This window comes from Sarcophilus harrisii, chromosome 3, assembly GCF_902635505.1.
Source record: "Sarcophilus harrisii chromosome 3, mSarHar1.11, whole genome shotgun sequence".
NCBI lineage: Eukaryota > Metazoa > Chordata > Mammalia > Dasyuromorphia > Dasyuridae > Sarcophilus > Sarcophilus harrisii.
This window is the reverse complement of record NC_045428.1, coordinates 340,361,773-340,379,804: the sequence shown is the minus strand read 5'-3', so window position 1 is coordinate 340,379,804 and position 18,032 is coordinate 340,361,773. Positions and strand designations below refer to the sequence as shown.

Genomic DNA, 18,032 nt, shown 5'->3' with positions numbered 1-18,032 from the left:
GTAGGATGGAGGGCTGGGTAAGAAGAGTATAGAAAGAAAAATAATGTAAGCTGGTAAAATTGAGTGACAAAGGAATGGAGTTTGGAGGAAGGAAAAGTTTAGAGAAGAAGAAACTTAGTTCCATGAATGAATGAAAAAAATATTTATCAAGCACTTATTATATACAAAATACTGTGGTATGTTATTAGGATGCAAATGGAAGAGATAGTCCCCTTTCTCTGAAAGCTCATGTTCTAATGAATCAGACAACTCATAAGGAAAATTTCAGCTACAAATCACATGGAAAGTTCCCATAGTCCTTAGGGTATGGTAGTAAAGCAGATGGCAATACCTCTTTTTTAAATGTCATTTCTACTGATTAAATCCTATCAATTTCTGATGTTGAATCACTTGATAGTTCCAAGACTTTTGGTGGCAAGAACTTATTTGGGATCTCAATAGATGTGGCTATGGCACCTACAGGAGCAGTTACCAGGCTATATCTCTATAGGTTGACACCTATGGGGAAATATCTACTAAAGTAGATATGGATTCTACTAAAACAGAAATATCTACTTTGGAGGCGTTCAGATTGTCTATCTCCATGGGGTCTGAGAGGAGATGGTGGTCACAGTGATATTAGAGTAGCTAGGTAATGCAGGGTCTGGAGTCAGGAATTCAAATCCAGTTCAAATGGTATGAGCAATCTTTTGGGCAAAGATCCAAAGACATGTTTGCCTCAGTTTCCTGAACTGTAAAATAGAGATAATGACAGCACCTGCCTTCCTAATTTGATTGCTGGGAAGATCGGTGAGATGTTTGTAAAGCACTCAGCACAGTGCCTGGCAATAGTAAGTGATATGTAAATGCTAGTTATCATTATTGTCTAACATATATTGCTTTCTAACTCTTCCTTCAGGTGGTTTGCGGAAGGGTACTTGGCTGACCTGCCTGTCCTGTGTCTGACAGCTGGTTGACAAACTAGTGGGGATGGCTACTTCCCCAGATAGCAGAATAATTGCTTCCCTAGATAATGACTGTGAGAGTGAAGTAAGACTGGTGGTTGGGGTAGGGTGGAGAACACTATCACTCCCAAGTGTTTCAGTTTTTGTGCCTAGTGGTGGGAGTTGGTCAACAGTTGCTTTGGGTGGCTATGAGGAAGGTAGGTCCTTTCTCCACAATGATTCATCCTTTCAGACTGGATTAGAAGTAGGTCTGGTGGTTTGAGGCACATTACTATTCCCAAGACTCTTGGGTTCATTTTGGACATGTTGAGTTTTCAATACTGATAGGACATCCAGATAAAAATATCCTTCAGGCAGTTGGTGATAAAGCATTGGAGCTCAATAAAGATAGTAAGGCTGAATATGTAGATTTGGGAGTTATCTACGTAAAGATGATAACTGAACACATGGAACTGAATAGATCCTAAAGGGAAAATGCATGAAGAAAAAAAAAAAGGATAGAGCCCTTCAGGAACACATATATTTAGAGGGATGAAAAAGGAATGATAACCTAGCAAAAAGAACGGAGAGTAAGTGGAAAAGCAGGAGAGAGTAATATCTTGGAAACAAGGGAGAAGAGAATATTCAACAGGAATATTTCAGTGCAAAAGTTACAGAAAGGTCAAGGAGAATAAAATCTGAAATTAGATTTAACAATTGAGAGGTCACTTATTGTCTTGGAGCAAACCATTTTAGTCAAGTGGTGAGGTCAATCCAGATTTCAAGGGAATGAAGTCAAAAGAATGTGACAGGAAAGAATCTAGGATAAAGGAAAATTTTGTTAATGTAGCAGGAACAGTGGTTTTAGTGACTGCAGGAAGAGAAGATAAAAGTCATCTGCTCTACCCAGTACCTTTGGTTTGAATGAAGATCTCATCCTAATTGTCATGAATGCAGGACAGTGACCAGAGACGTGGGAAGCATCTAAAGGATTGTAATGCACCCTATTTCAAGCAGCAGATTCTGGCTGCTGCTGCCCCAGTCTGCAGAAAGACCCGATAAACTGCACCTGCTGCTGTCCCATACATGGTGGGGATTCTTTGGGAGCACAGGGGCTGCAGCATGGCCTGGCAAGCTCCTTCCTGACTCCAGGTGCTCACCTGACCAGCCTGCTTTTCACCCACTTACTCTGGGTGTTGGCAGAAGAATTGCAAAGAGGATCTTCCACCTGTAGAAGAAAAATAGTTCACACCCACTAAAATTGCCTTGAAGGGACAAGTGCTGCCAGACTAACTACCACCATCACAGATGCTATAAACTAGTGCATTTTCTGGAATCTGGAGATCCTCTTTTGTTACAGCAACCACTGCAGACTTCCAAATCTGACATTCAACAAATTGTTGAGTGCTTTCGATCAGTTTAAGTTTGCAAATTCAACATTCAATATCCACTTTAAAGAACAGAACCTGCTATTAAGGAACTAAACAGCTAAAAGATTTTATTAAAAGATGTGGACACAAGTTTTGAGTGTTAATTTTATTCAGAGAGGTAGACACAAGTTTTTAATGTAAATTTTAATGTAAATTTTCTCTTCAGAGACTCACCAAAATTAATTACGCATAAAAAATTCTACCCCCTTCCAAGTCTCCAGATGGATGACAACCTTCTGAAGGTAAATGATAAACAAAGCCAAGCCATAAATGATTTCCTAGAAGCCATTTATCCCAGTGTGGACATACACTAATATATTAGAAGAATCCATAGTTTAGTATTTTGGTATATTTCAAGGACTAACAATCCAGCTAAGGTCACAGTCAAGTAATTCTCCCAATCAAACTCAAGTTCAGATGTAGAAACCTAATATCAAATAGTCCAAAACAATTCCAGTTCCAGATACAGAAGTAGAAATTGTAGACTCCCCCCTCCCCTCCCCACACTGTAGTAATCATTGATCTTTGACAAAGTCAAACTTAGAGATCCAATCAAGAGAGAAATCTACATTATATGTCGGCCATATGAATGGGATAAACTGAGTGAAGACTTCTCATCAGTATGTGGCTTCCACCTATGCCCTAATTATGATTTGAGACTTTGTAATAACAAGTTGAACTATAGCTAAAAAGCTGCAGGTGTTCAATTGGATAAACATTTCCCCTTCTGTTTTCCCTCACCTTTTAATTAGCATTTAAGCACTTCTTTAAAAGGCCATGATGAGAAATCGGGTAACAGAATTCTCTCATCTAAGAATATCTGCTTGTATAGCAGTTATCTAGGGAAATTTGAATTAAGAGTTTATTATTTACTTGTATTCTTTTGTTTCTGGGATAAAGTTCTGCATTTAGAGTGTAAGCCTGGACTCCCAAAGAAAATGGGAGAAAAAGTCAGAGGTGGGGGAGCTTCTGCTTTTAATCTTATGTTTTTGCAGCTTGTGCTTTGTACTTCTCTACTGACTCCTTGTTTGTTGAGAGTTGTTGAGAGTTCTCCTCAGATTGTAATAATATTTTTTGCTTTTTTTTTTTTTTTACCTTGAGAGTTTCTGATTTTAATTTGGGTAAGGGTCACTGTCCCACACTCATACTGAAGTGGAAAAGCATCCCAAATGGGGCCGTGAGAAACATAATCTTGAATCTTTGTAGTTAGAAGTTTATTACTAGCGCTTCACTTCCTAATGCAGATGGTATTTTTAACAACCCAGATGTGCTGTCCTGAAAATCCTGAGACCTTGACAACCTGATAAGCTTAAAGAAATACTGCTTATTGCTGTCTGGGAATGACACCCTTAGAGTGATAACTTTTTGCCTCCTGTTTGGAATAGAAATTCCTTTTATTATGACAAATGTATCAAGAAACATTTTGATGTCTCTCTCTTCTTTCTATAAATATGTGGCCCTGAGACCACTCATTCGCTGACTAACTTGTTCTGGTGGAGTTCAGTCGCTAGCTAGCAATAAATGCTCTTAAATTTATATTACTTTGGCTGCCCTGTGTTTTCTCTTGCCTAGGCGCTTCAATACTAATATTGTTTTAGATGCATGTTTACATATGGATAAATTGTGCATGTATACATATATTATTTATATGAGTATATGTAGAATTGTATGCATATTGCTCTATGTAAGTATATATAAGTATATGCATATATGTATATATATATAAGTGTATGCAAATATATGTATATGTATGTGGGGTTGTGGGTGGGTGTGAATGTATGTGTGTATATAAATGTGTATGTATGTATGTATACATTCCCTCCTTGAGGGAAGTAGGGAGATTAAAGGGAAAAAAAAAAAGAAGTAAAAAACACTCAGCAGAACAAAAGAATAACCTACAAGGAAGCAAAGAAAGGAGGGAAACTTGAATATAATTTCTTCTACTATTATATATCCTTTTTTAATTGGAAATTTATTGTTATAGATGTTGAATCCTCCTTGATGTTCTGCTGGGCACATGACAATGTTCTGTTTTGTTTTTTTTCCTTTTCTGCTTTTTTTTCTATTTTTTTTTAAATAAAGAGAAAACTAAAAGATAAGAAAAAAAAAAAACAATTATAATTAAAGCAACACTAATTTCTAATGAACAGCCTCAAGAATCACACACTAACTTGGAATAATTCTGATTTTGGTCACCTCTTAATTTATTGTCTTTGAAGAAAAGATTTCAATTCCAGAATCAATATGTATGAAATAAACTGAGTGAAGACCCTCTCACAGGAATACAGCCTTAAACTATACCTTAATTGTAAGCTGAGACTTTATAATAACAAGTAGAGCTATGGCCAAAAAAAAAAAAAAAAAAAATTTATTCCTCCCCTTCCTGTTTCCCCATACCTCTTAATTAGCATTTAAGTACCTCTTTTAAAGGCAATTTGTTCTTTTATTTCTGGGATTGATTTCTAGGATTAGAATATAAATCCAAACCCCGAAACAATGGGAGAAAAGGCCAGGCTGGGAGGGGGGTGGAGAGGGGAAGGAGGTAAGAGCTTCTGCAATCAGATTATTTAATCTTGTGTTTTGCAATTCTTACTTTGTTCTCCTTTTACTGACAAACACCTTGCCCTTTTCTTGTGAGATAAAATTAAACCTCTTTGCTTTTTCTTACTCTGAGAGTCTCTGATTGTTTTTGTAATCGATACTGTCCCACACTGTTTGGGGGCTCGTTCCAGGATATTTCCTGTCTATGAGGGTCTCTCCTATACCAAATCCTTGGGCAGGCGCCCTTCAGAGAGTTCCTTGTGATCCTTGGACTTGACAACTCCTGAAGAGAGACACTGGGAGAAAGCAAAAAATGGGAGTAGGCTAGCAAAGATAGAGGATTAATTCAGCCAAAGAAATAAGCCAGCTGAAAAATGTTTGAAATCAGTCAGGTAAGTTGTGTAGCACAGCCTGCAATGCTGGAGAAACTGAGCAAGATTGAGATTAGAGAGGATTATTAATTTATTAAATGGGAGAGATTTACTGGGACCGAATGGATCCATGGTTTGGTCCCAGGGCTAAATGAGACTATTGTCTCCAAGAATCCAGCAGTGAATGTCAGATACAAGATTCTTTTATAAGGTAACAAGAACAATGATATAACTGGGGAGGTACCTGGATGGGGTACCTGGGAGAGGCTCCTGATATTCTAATGATGTCTAAAATGGATAAAGACTTTTATCCCATTAAACATTAAGAGGGAATGGTCATAGCCTAAGATCTAAGATATAAGATCTTTATCCTAACATTAAGAGGGAATGGTTATAACCTGAGGCAGAGCAACTGAATAGGATAATTAGGGAAACTGGGTCAGGACATTAAAAGAGAACTTGTGGCACAACAAGCCCAGAAGGCAAGAACTGGTGAAGGGAGAAGAAACACTGCCAAGCAACTGGTGAGCTGCATCCTAACTAGATCCCAGCTGGAATTGGGATTGGGAAAATTTAGTCAGTTAGACTCTGTAGAAGGTTCCTATTTCCCTTTGAACTGGAAGAACTGATGAAGAGGGGAAAGACTATTTGAAAGAGAACTCTCCTCTGTCAAGCAACTGTTGAACCATCTGGATAATAGGAAAATCCTTGGCAATTCAAGTCTGTAAGGATTCTCCGATTTTCCTTTGGTAAGATCAGATGAATCCTCCATTAAAAGAGGATAAGATACTGTGAACCTTAAGAAAGGAAAGTAGCTGGTTCTAAACTTATTTGGTATCCTGGGATAATAGCTCTTTAGGAAGAATGGGGATGAAATAACAAAATATATAGGGATTTAAGACTGTTGATTTGGGCAGATGCTCTGCTCACTCAGAGAAACAGTCCATCCCCAGAGGGCTGGATGTAAATTCAAAGGAGCCTTCTATACTAGGCTCCTGAACCCCCTCAGATTCCTCTCCAAGGTGGGGCTGAGAACTAGAGCTTGATTGATTTAGAAAAGCAGTTTGTGTTTGTGTGTGGTGTAAGCCTGTGTTTTGTCTTTCTGAGTTTTTCTCTGTCAGCTGAATTACAAAGGAAAAGATCTGGTTGTTTGGGCCTCTTGGGAAATTTTCCAAGCGTCTCAGATTTGTGGAATCTATCCTGGCTAGGATCCTGTTCCTGGCTGGCTTGAATTCTTCTGAAGTTTGTGCTGGTGCCTCAACATCTTTGACATGGGCCCCCTCCTCAGCATTTCTCGCATGGGGGAGGTGTAGTCCCTAAGCCACAGACCAGATACTTGGGTCCAAATTTCTCCAATCCATTTCCCTAGGATCTGAAAATCTCTTAAAGTGCTGTGAACAGACTTGAAAGGGCAGTGTTCTGCTACCTTAAATTTGGAGCTGTGTGTATTTAAATTGGAATTCTAATTCTGAAATTATATGAAATATTACTATTAACTAATGCATGCTAAAATTGTGAACTTGTTTATTCTAGTATAAGATTTTAGATATACATGTGCATTGATATTTAAGTATTGTTACTAGAAATTTAAATATGTATTTGATTTAAGTTACAAATTTTTTGGTTCTCTGGTAACTTACCTAAAGAGGTCACATGTTTGTATTTCCTAATTAGATGAAATATGTTTAAACTACTTTGTTGCTTACTAAATTGTATATTGGGAATTTGTAAAAATTGTATGAGCTGTGCTTTAACATTTTGGTAGCCCAGCAGGATATGTAATAATAAATTCTGTGAAAGCTATTTTCAAAGCTATTTAGAATATTAATCATAAAGGTTTGTCTTTCTTTATCCCTTTAACAAAGACGTGAAAGCAAGAAAATTTGGCATATGGGGATATGTGAAATTGCAGAACAAATTGTATCTGAAAAGTGTATAATATGTCTAAAGATTAATAAGAAGGTATTGAGGAGGTAGCCCTCCAGAGGAAGGGAGCCTAGCTTCAAAATATTTAGATTAGGTTTTAATGAAATGACACCAGTCTGGAAACAGATATAGTGGGGATGGATGGAAGCTTTCCCCTGGGCTTTGCTGCTTTAAAAAGGGTTAGTGGAATAATATTGGAACAAATTGTACCTAAGTTTAGATTGGTAAAGACTATTGATTCTGATACAGAAACATATTTTATTTCTATGGTTTTATAAGAAATAATGAGGAAAGATTGCAAACTGAGTGGCAATTCCATATACCTCAGTATCCATCAGGGAAAGTGGAAAGAATAAATTAGATTCTTAACAAATGAATTATTAAATTGATGTTAGAGGCTAAATTGCCTTGAACCAAATGTTTGTCTTTTGCTTTGTTTTAAAACAAAGGATAAGTTTTTAAGAAATTATATACTGGCTAGATCTGCATCTCTTTTTAGCCCTAAGAAACAAGGATTGCTGATCCAGACAACACTTTTGAATTTGTACTTTGTAGGAGATGGGGCATTTACTAAGTCCTGGAAGAAGACTAGTGAAAAGACCTTACCAGATGTTACAGATGAATGAGACCGAAGCCTAGAGGCTGAGAACACCAACCTTAAAAGACCTGTGGAAGAACCTCAAGAATGGATTGTTAATGACAATTTATAACCTCTAAAATTGACTTTGCAATTAGGAATGTTTTGGTGGGAGGTGGGAATGTTTGTGCGGAGAGGAATTTTAACAATATTGATATTATTTATACTTTATAAGAACTCCTCAAACGGAGGAAGCTGAATTAACATTTTTTTAGGATGAAGAAATTATTAATGTTAATTCTGATAGAGTTCTTTAATGTGAAATAAGGACATAATATTCTATATTCTATGAGAATTTCAATTGGTTGTATAGAGTCATTTTAAAATTGTTCTCATTGTTTAGGGAGATTCTGAGAATAGTGGTCTTGGTGTTTGTACCTTCGAACGTGGCTAATAGCATGTTTTGATATAGATTGTTTTATTGAGCATCGTAAGCTAAATTGATTTGTATAATGTTGAATTTAAAACCATCTACTTAGATATGAAAATAAGCTGTGAACTTTCTAGGATAAATCTCTGTTATCAATGTAAGTAGTATAGTCAATACTTATTTAGCATATGTGATCCTTAAGAGCTAAATTCACCAGAAGCTTTGATTAATGAGACTTGCTATTTGAGATCAAATCTCTTGGAACTGTAGCTGATATTATTTAGAGTTTGAATTCAGATATGATTGTCTGATGAATTATCAAGCCAGGAATACACCATCTGAAAGGAATATGCCACAAGCTACTGAAAAAAATGTGATCCTGAATTGTTACAGGTTGAAGTTAGTATCTGAGCAAGAGTTGGGAGGACAGCCTTGGCCTCCGCTTAAGGTGGGATCCTTCTAACTCAGTTTCCCAGTGGTGTAAGAATCCCGCCTGATTATTCCCAAGTCTGGCTATAAGGTAGAACTGTCAACTGTAAGGTGAGCAAAGGATTCTTTATCCTGTCCTGTATCTACTCTCAGGCTGAGACCTGAAGGACCAGTTTTTTATTATAATCATGTTCGTGATTTTTCCTCTTATAGCAAATTTTTATAATCAGGGTGAGGGTTTAGTACATGCAAGATCTTACAATTTCCTATCTGAAAATATCTGATCATTAAGTATTTGGCCTATTCAAATATCTGTTGCTAGAGCATATATCTGTTTCTTTTAGTATTCTGTTGCTATAGGTATTTTTATTTGTGAAAGGTTACTTATGCTAATTACTAGGAGGACAAATGATTCCTCACATGGGAGTTGGGGATACAGAACCCTAATTTGTATATTGAATAGGCTCATTAGACTCCAGGCCATGATAGAAATAATTATTAACCAGATGAAAAAAGCACTGGATTTGTTATAAAATTGAGAGAGCATATAATTAGCAGGAAAAGAGCTCTTATAAGTTTCTTGGTGGAACTCAAAATTACCCAGTAGAAAAGGAATACCCATGAAGTTGGGGTATGCTCTTAGCTGGCAGGCTAAATCCTGAAAGGGACTGAGCACCTTGAAAGAGTTAGTTGTAAGGAGAAATGGGGTCAAAAAGTATAGTGCACTTAGGAGAGATTCCACTTGGTATGGAGGAAGGGAAAAGACACCACAGGGCAAGATGTTGTGGTTTGTTAACCCAGATGAGAGTGGCCATGAGATGACTCATAGGTTTTATAGGAAAAATTTCCTGGGATTTCCACAGAAGAGAGATTGAGCAACTTGGGGAGGGAAGTCTGATTAGACTAGGATGAACCCCAGTAGAGAAAAAGGACAAAGGTCTGGAGGGATTGGAAACTGAGACAAGATAGTTGGGAATATATTAAGAATGGTATGAGAGGCCTTCAAAGGTTAATAATATTGGGAATGTATGGAATAAACTTAGTGAAGACCCTCCTATGGGAATATAGCCTTAAACTATACCTTAATTGTGACTTGAGGTTTTATTATAATAAATAGAGCTATAGCCAAAAAAAAAGTTGCAGGTGTTCTTCCCCTCCTGTTTCCCACCACCTCTTAATTAGCATTTAAGTATTTCTTTTTTTTTTTTTGAACATCATATTTTCTTTATTTTATTTTGTTTAATATTATATTTTGCAATTCTCTTCTTTGTGTATATGTATATATATATATATATATATAGCTTTTTATTTACAAGTTATATGCATGGGTAATTTTACAGCATTGGCAATTGCCAAACCTTTTGTTCCAATTTTTCTCCTCCTTTCCCCCATCCCCTCCCTCAGATGGCAGGTTGACCAATACATGTTAAATATATTAAAGTATAAATTAAATACAATATAAGTATACATGTCCAAGCAGTTATTTTGCTGTACAAAAAGAATCAGACTTTGAAATAGTGTACAATTAGCCTGTGAAGGAAATCAAAAATGTAGGCGGACAAAAATATAGAGATTGGGAATTCTATGTAATGGTTCATCTCCCAGAGTTCTTTCACTTGGTGTAGCTGGTTCAATTCATTATTGCTCTATTGGAACTGATTTGGCTCATCACATTGTTGAAGATGGCCAGGTCCATCAGAATTGATCATCATATAATATTGTTGTTGAAGTATATAATGATCTCCTGGTCCTGCTCATTTCACTCAGCATTAGTTCATGTAAGTCTCTCCAGGCCTTTCTGAAATTACCCTGTTGGTCATTTCTTACAGAACGATAATATTCCATAATATTCATATACCACAATTTATTCAGCCATTCTCCAATTGAGGGGCATCCACTCAGTTTCCAGTTTCTGGCCACTACACAAAGAGCTGCCACAAACATTCTTGCACATACAGGTCCCTTTCCCTTCTTTAAGACCTATTTGGGATATAAGCCCAGTAGTAGCACTGCTGGATCAAAGGGCATGCACAGTTTGATAACTTTGAGCATAGTTCCAAATTGCTCTCCAGAATGGTTGGATCCATTCACAATTCCACCAACAATGTATCAGTGTCCCAGTTTTCCCACATCCCTTCCGTTAAGTACTTCTTTTAAAGGCAATTTGTTCTTTTATTTCTGGGATACATTTCCAGGATTAGAATGTAAACCCAGACTTCTCCAAACAATGTGAGAAAAGGCTAGGCTGGGGTATGGGAGCTTCTGCAATAAGACTATTTAATCTTGTGTTTTGCAGTTTTTATTTGGTGTTTACAAACACCTTGTCAGATGGAAGATGCCCTTTCTTGAGAGATCATAATAAATTCCTTTTTGCTTTTTCTTACTCTGACAATCTCTGATTGTTTTTATGGTTGCTACACAAATGTTTGTCAGCACATCAAAAAAGCACATATGTGTGTACACACACACACACCGGAAGAACTAAAGAAGTATATTGAAACATGAAAATCCAAACCAGTTCTCTTCTAAAGGGTGTAAGAAAAGTGTTCTAGTAACAATGAGTAAGGAGCTGTCCAGCATGTTATAAATCATTTGCTACAAAAGTGAATATGAGGAGGAATTTTTGTAAAATTCATAGAGGATTGAGGAAGGATTCAGTTACTTCTGATATAGCTACCAAGTGGAAGAAGCCTTTGTTCCTGGATACTGTTTCTCCTAAAAAAAAAAAAAAAAAAAAAAAAAAAAATCTTTTACGACTCAGAAACAAAAGCCTTCTTCAAAAGCTGAATAAAATTTAACTGCATGCAAATGTCTTCTTTTCAAGAGGAAATAGTTTACGAATAATGCTCAAAGCAAGATAACTGCATAAATATGTATACATATATTGGATTTAACATATATTTTAACTACTTTAACATGTATTGAACTACCTGCCATCTAAGGGAGGGAGTTGGGGGAAGGAGGGAAAAAGTTGGAACAGAAAGTTTTGCAAGGATCAATATTGAAAAATTACCCATGCATATGTTTTGTAAATAAAAAGCTATAATAATAATAAAAAATACAAATAATGCTCAAAAGACATATGTTTCCACAAAATAATTCTTTATGAAACTAAAATGGAGAAAGGTCCTAATAATATTGCCAGCAGCATTAGAATGAAGGTAAAAGTTCAAACATCAAACTCTGGAAAATTATTACCCCTTTCTATTAACCATTTTCTACAGAATGAATTAAAAAGAACAAATCATTCAAATGAGAAAAAGAACCATATGGGTAGCAGAAAAATAAAGTTAAGCAAAATTCAGACAGCCTTAAATCAACTAGTCTTTCTGCTGAGTGATCAGTAAAAACCCAGTAAACCAAAACTTTCAGATGACTTTGGCTTCAAGCAGGTTTACTATATCATTGTAAATGCAATTTGTTTCCAAACAAAACTTGATAAACACATTAAATTTCACACAGATGGAAATAACATTAATGTTAAGCTCTATAAGTGTCACTTTGCACTTATGAAATGTTGTGGAAATGTGATATGTTAAGGCACATAACAGTGGTTCACAAAAAATCATCACATTATCTTGGGAAAATCACAGCCAGTTTGTAGATCAGAGCCATACAAAAGCCCACTGATTTTGTTCTAAATAAAGTGGCAAAAAGAGGCTCTCCAAGGGATAAAGCAAAACAAAAGCATTCAAACTACAATAGAACTCTCAATTCTCCCAACAAAAAGCATGAGGTAGCCGATATTGGCATTGAAATAAAAGTCACAAATAATCTTTTCTTTTCACAGATGCAATAAGTATAAAAAGGCATTTGCAAAGAATGTCTTACCTTGAACATTAGAAGAAAACTCATAAGGCAAATACTTCTAATTCACCTCAAAGAATGAAATAAAATCAAAGGCTGAAATATAAAATTTAAGGTTCTTATCTGATAACTTCAAGTGATATACAGGAAAGTTTGCATTTAATTTGTGTGGAAAAATTTTAAATTGGTGTTCGACCACCAGCAACTCCAAATGATATTACAAAGAAAAAATATTTTCACAAATACTCAACTGTTACTGCTGTTTTCTAAATTAATAATCTTTTCATTACATGTTTCTAAGGTCACTGCCACTTCCAACACTTTTAAGCATTTATGATGTTAACCTTATTCTACCTACATTATAGTTTGTCTTATACATTTATTCTACAAGAACCCTTAAAGACCAGAAGCTTTAGGCAGTCAACAACTTGAGAGAATATTTCTGCTGGTGGAGTTATTTGACAAAAGTTCTACCACTTTATTTAGCAAGATTTTCATCCAGGTTGTATGTATGGTTTCAAAATGTATTCCAGTATGTTAAGAATAGTCTATTAAAACAGAAAAACTTAAGTCTGCTGAACTTGTCCTTACATCAACTCATCTCAAGTTGATTTTCTAGTGTAATTTGAGTTTCCTTGTACTAAAAATAATTATAAAAGATTCCAGTTCATTTTCATTCATGATTTATAGTAACACCTTTCATTTATAAATATCTGTGGTTTTTATGGAAAGCAAACATCCCCCCCCCTATTTTAACTTTAAATTTAAAAAATTTAAAGTATATAAAATTTAAAGTACTTTAATGATAAATGTTGAAGTTCAAAAGGGACCCCAAAAGGTTGAAGTTGCAGTCTTAAAAGAATTTGCAAGCTTGAACCCATCTCCAAGCCAAGGGGCAAAGTTTATTATAATTGTAACGCCAATAAAAGCAGACTAAATTCCAAAAGAATTTAGCAAAGAACCAAGAGAAAGAAGATAAATTTATAGGATAAAGTTAGAGAGACCAGACTTTTCATGTTACTTATTTGCTAATTTTATGGCTTACAGGTAGGTTTGAGGAGTGGTCTATTCACTATTATCTCAGGAACTTTGTTATCATTGACCAGCAGATTATTTAACTGAGTCAGCAATGTTTGTAGGACTATCCTAAAGCCAGAAGCTTTTAGAATCATTGACAGACAGATTGTTAGAACAATAGCACACTAAAGTCAAAGAACCTTGGAATTACTGCTATATCTTTCCTAAAGTCTAGGGCAAGGAATATATAACTATATTATTATGTTCTTGAGGCCAGGAGACCTTAAAGTCATTGATAGTGTTAGAACGATAACATTCTAAAGTCAGGGGACCTCAGGTTTATGCCTATATTTCCCCTAGAAGCTGTACCCCACGTACCCCATCAAAACCCCAACAATTTGATTTTTTCAGCTTCTATTTTTTTTTAAATGAACAACACATTTCCTAATGTTAATATAGAGGTAACAAATATCTTACTGTTATTTTATATTTATAGACAATCCATGCATATCACTTCTTATATTACTTTTATTTCTTTGAATTTTGCTATTTAAGCCAATTTTTTTAGTGGTAAGGAATGAGAAATTAAGTGGATGCCATTAGTTGGATAATGGCTGAATAAGTTATGGTATATTAATGTAATGAAATATTATTATCCAATAAACCTATTGACAAATTTCTCGGTAGGTCCATATACCATTTTGTACTTTTTAAGAAAAACAATTTTGTTTTTTTATAAATTTATGTCAAAATATCCTAATTTAAAAAGGTTCAAGAAAAAACATATCATGTTTTTATAATAGGTTTATATCTGTTTAGGAGGGACCTTGCTTCTATTTCCTTTTTGTATAAAATCTAAAAATGTTAAAGATCACAAGATCAAAAGAAGAAAATGCTTCTGTTGATAGAAAAGCATTTAATTTCTAATGCTTTGCACTAATATATGCTGTGAAAAGAAAATAGAAAGTCTAATTGTTAGAAATGTACATTCTTTTGTTTGGACAAAGGGTCTCTATATGATGAAAATAAATCAGACTCAAAATCAAATAGCAGATTCCATTCATGAAGTGGCTCTTAAAGCAGAAACAAAGAAATTCAAAAGGCAAACAAACTAAGCCTAGGGCTTTCACTAGATAGATGGGTGGATGTGGATATGGGTCTGACTCACAACAGAGCTGAAATTGCTATTGAGAATAAAGGTTAAAACAAACAAACAAACAAAAAAAGCAGTTTTCCCCCTCTGTGAAGAATGAAATTGCAATTCACTATAAAACCAGCAGATGGAAACACAGGAGTGAAGATAGATCAGTAGAAGATTCCCCACAGCATGTAATACAGGAAAGAAAGGCATGTATTCCTAGGAGTCAAAAGTCACTTTGAGCCCACTTTTACATGGAGCCCTGACTACTCATGGTCCCTCCCCTACTTGTGGCATAGGATATGTGCAGGACTCTGTTTTGGGGAACATGGGGACCTGCACACACATTCTGGACAAGTCATTTAATCCAGTTTATCTTAATAACAAACCGCTTTATTATCTTTGCCAAGAAAATTCCAAATGGGATCACAAAGAGTTGGACATGACTAAAGTAACTGAACTACACACACACACACACACACACACATATATATATATATATATACATCTTTATTTTGTGGTGGTAAAAAAATAGAAACTCAAGAAAATGCCATCAATTGAAGAATAGTTGAATAAGTTGTGGCATATAAATGTGACAAAATGCCACTATGACTTCAGAAATGAAAAATTGGTGATTTTAAAGAAATGATGCTTAGTGAAGTAAGTAGAACCACAAGAATTAATTGATTTTTTTTTTGTAGTGTTTCAGTTTATTGAACACTCTTACTATCTTCATTTGCTTCTAGAACTTATGTACTTAAACTGCTTAACTTTTTCTATTTTTTTATTAAAGTTTTTTTATTTTCAAAACATATATATGGATAATTTTCAACATTTTTAATATTCACCTTCCAAAACCTTGTGTTCCAAATTTTTTCCCTCCCTTTCCCCCACCCCTGGATAGCAAGTAATCCATATGTTAAATATGTGTAATTCTTCTATACATATTTCCACAATTATGTTGCACAAGAAAAATCAGATCAAAAAGGGGAAAAATGAGAAAGAAAACAAAATGCAAGCAAACAACAACAACAACAACAACAAAAAATTAAAATACCATGTTGTGATCCACACTCAGTTTCCACACTCCTCTCTCTGGGTGTAGATGGCTGGCTTCACAATATCATTGGAACTGGTCTGAATCATCTCAGTGTTGATGAAAGCCACATTAATCAGAATTGATCATCACGTAATCTTGCTGCTGCTGTGTACAATGATCTCCTGATTCTGCTCATTTCACTTAGTATCAGTTCGATTAAGTCTCTCCAGGTCTCTCTGAAATCATCCTGCTATTCATTTCTTACAGAATAATAATATTCCATAACATTCATACACCATAATTTATCAAGTTATTCTCCAATTTGATGAACATCCAGTTTCTTGCCACTACAAAAAGGGCTGCCACAAACATTTTTGCACATAACAAGGGAGGGGAATAATGGCATTATTCCCAAGGCTCTTGGATTCAGGGTTCTAGGCTGTCTCCATTAGGATCTTAGGGGAGATGATGGCCCAAATGGTGCTGGTGATAATTCAACTAGCCTGCTTCCATAGATAACAGTTGTGAGGACTGAGGACTGCTTCAAATTAAGTTTGAGCAAGGTAGGTAGTATACGGGGCATAGGAGGATGTTACCACTCCCAGCATTTTTGGGATAAATTTTGAGGTGTTTAACATGTGACTTGACCACATGTATATACATCACATGTGATCCCCAAATAAGTACATACTACACTGAATGTGTTTGCGAGTCTGCTCCAAATTTGCAGGAGGTTGTTATTTTTATAATGGTGCTATTTTATTAAGTGCCTTTTCTTTTAACTAAAACTGAGTAGTAAACTTATCAATGGGAAGGAGGCAGTGGAAAGGGATTATAAATTCTTGCTTGGAAAGGATTCACAAAATTCCTAAAAGCTATGATAACTTTATGGATAAGTAAGAGCCCAAGTGCCATACATAGGACTCTGTACCTAGGACTCACAAAAAAAAAGTGTTGTTGACAATAGAATTAATCTATATATTAAGAATTATTAGGTTATGAGTCAAAATCAGAGTGGAACACTATAGTCTTTTTATTCTGTTAAAATTTTTTTTTTTTCACTTCCTTTGACTAAATGTCAGGCTAAAAGATGGAAACACCCTATCCTTGGCTCCTATACCATGTACATCGTACAAAGAATTACTTTCTAAAGACTGCTCAATGTCACCCAGATAATCCTCTTTCTAACTGCTGAGAACAGCAAGGCTTTCTTTTCTTTCTCTCCTTTTTTTTTTTTCTCCAATTGCCTCAGGATAACTTAGTGGTCTTGCATCCAAATCAGAAATAAATGTATCACTTGGTTCCACCTGAATTGCTTATAAATGCATCTCTTTCTGAGATGACTGTCAACATGCCAATCTGCTGAGCCTGTAATGAGTCCCCTAGGATGGATAAAAGATGCAATGGTCAACCTATGATATCTGCACAGCCTGATGCAACTGTACATGAAGAATAAGTATCTCTTTTATGTCTTGGAAAATGGAGTGTGAAATATTCTTTTTCAATCTCAAGTCAAGGAGATGGGTTTTATCTCTCCGTGAAACATTGGGTAATTATTGGACTCTAAACCACCTTGGAAACAGTTTACCTGGTAGATATTTACTATTAAGAGGAAATGAATTATGTAAAACTCAAACCTTTGTTCTCCACAAAAGACTAAGGACACTAGGTTGAGTAGGTAACCACCCACCTAGCAACAATACCAGAAGCCCCAAGGACAGCTGCACTACCTAGAATCATCCTATCCTACACCAGCTAACTGAAAATAAAAAATTTAAAAATTCAGCATAGTGTCTAGAATGCTGGATTTGGAGTAAGATGTAGGTTCAAAATTCATCTCTCAGCCTCAGTTTCCTCACATGTAAAACAAAAATAATACCTTCTTTATCTAACAGGGCTATTGTGAACTCAAAGAAGATAAAGTAAAGATACTTGCAGATTTTAAAGCATTAGATACACATACATGTATGTATATATATATTTATTTATACACACATATACACACACATATATTTACATATTATATATGTGTATATGTATGTACACACTGTCAAATAGACCAGAATCAGCCTTTAACCCATGAGCACCCAGAGCTGAACAAAGTTGGCCAGACTCAGGAGTCAGAAATCAAATAGAAATTTAATTTCACAGCGAGGAAAACAAAGTTTGCATCTGAAGTCCTCTTGAGATGGAAAGTCTGTGACTCATGAAAGCAGTAAGGCTTTTAAGCATGAAAACTACAAAAAGGTAGGACCACAACAGTCATTTTTAGTTCTAGAATAAACAGTTTCCACAGTTGGCATTTCTTGGGACAAAAAGGTGTTTTTAGACTGTACCCACAGGATCCAAGTTATTAGAATCATCAAGCCTTGGGACTGTCTCAAGCCTTAAGGGTTGTTGAGCC

The 18,032-nt window shown here is 35.5% G+C and overlaps 1 pseudogene; it reads left to right on the top strand.

Annotated features, from left to right (window-relative positions):
• The first annotated feature begins 1,874 nt into the window (after window positions 1-1,874).
• On the top strand, window positions 1,875-12,561 carry LOC100921609 (annotated as a pseudogene).
• The last annotated feature ends 5,471 nt before the right edge of the window (window positions 12,562-18,032 follow it).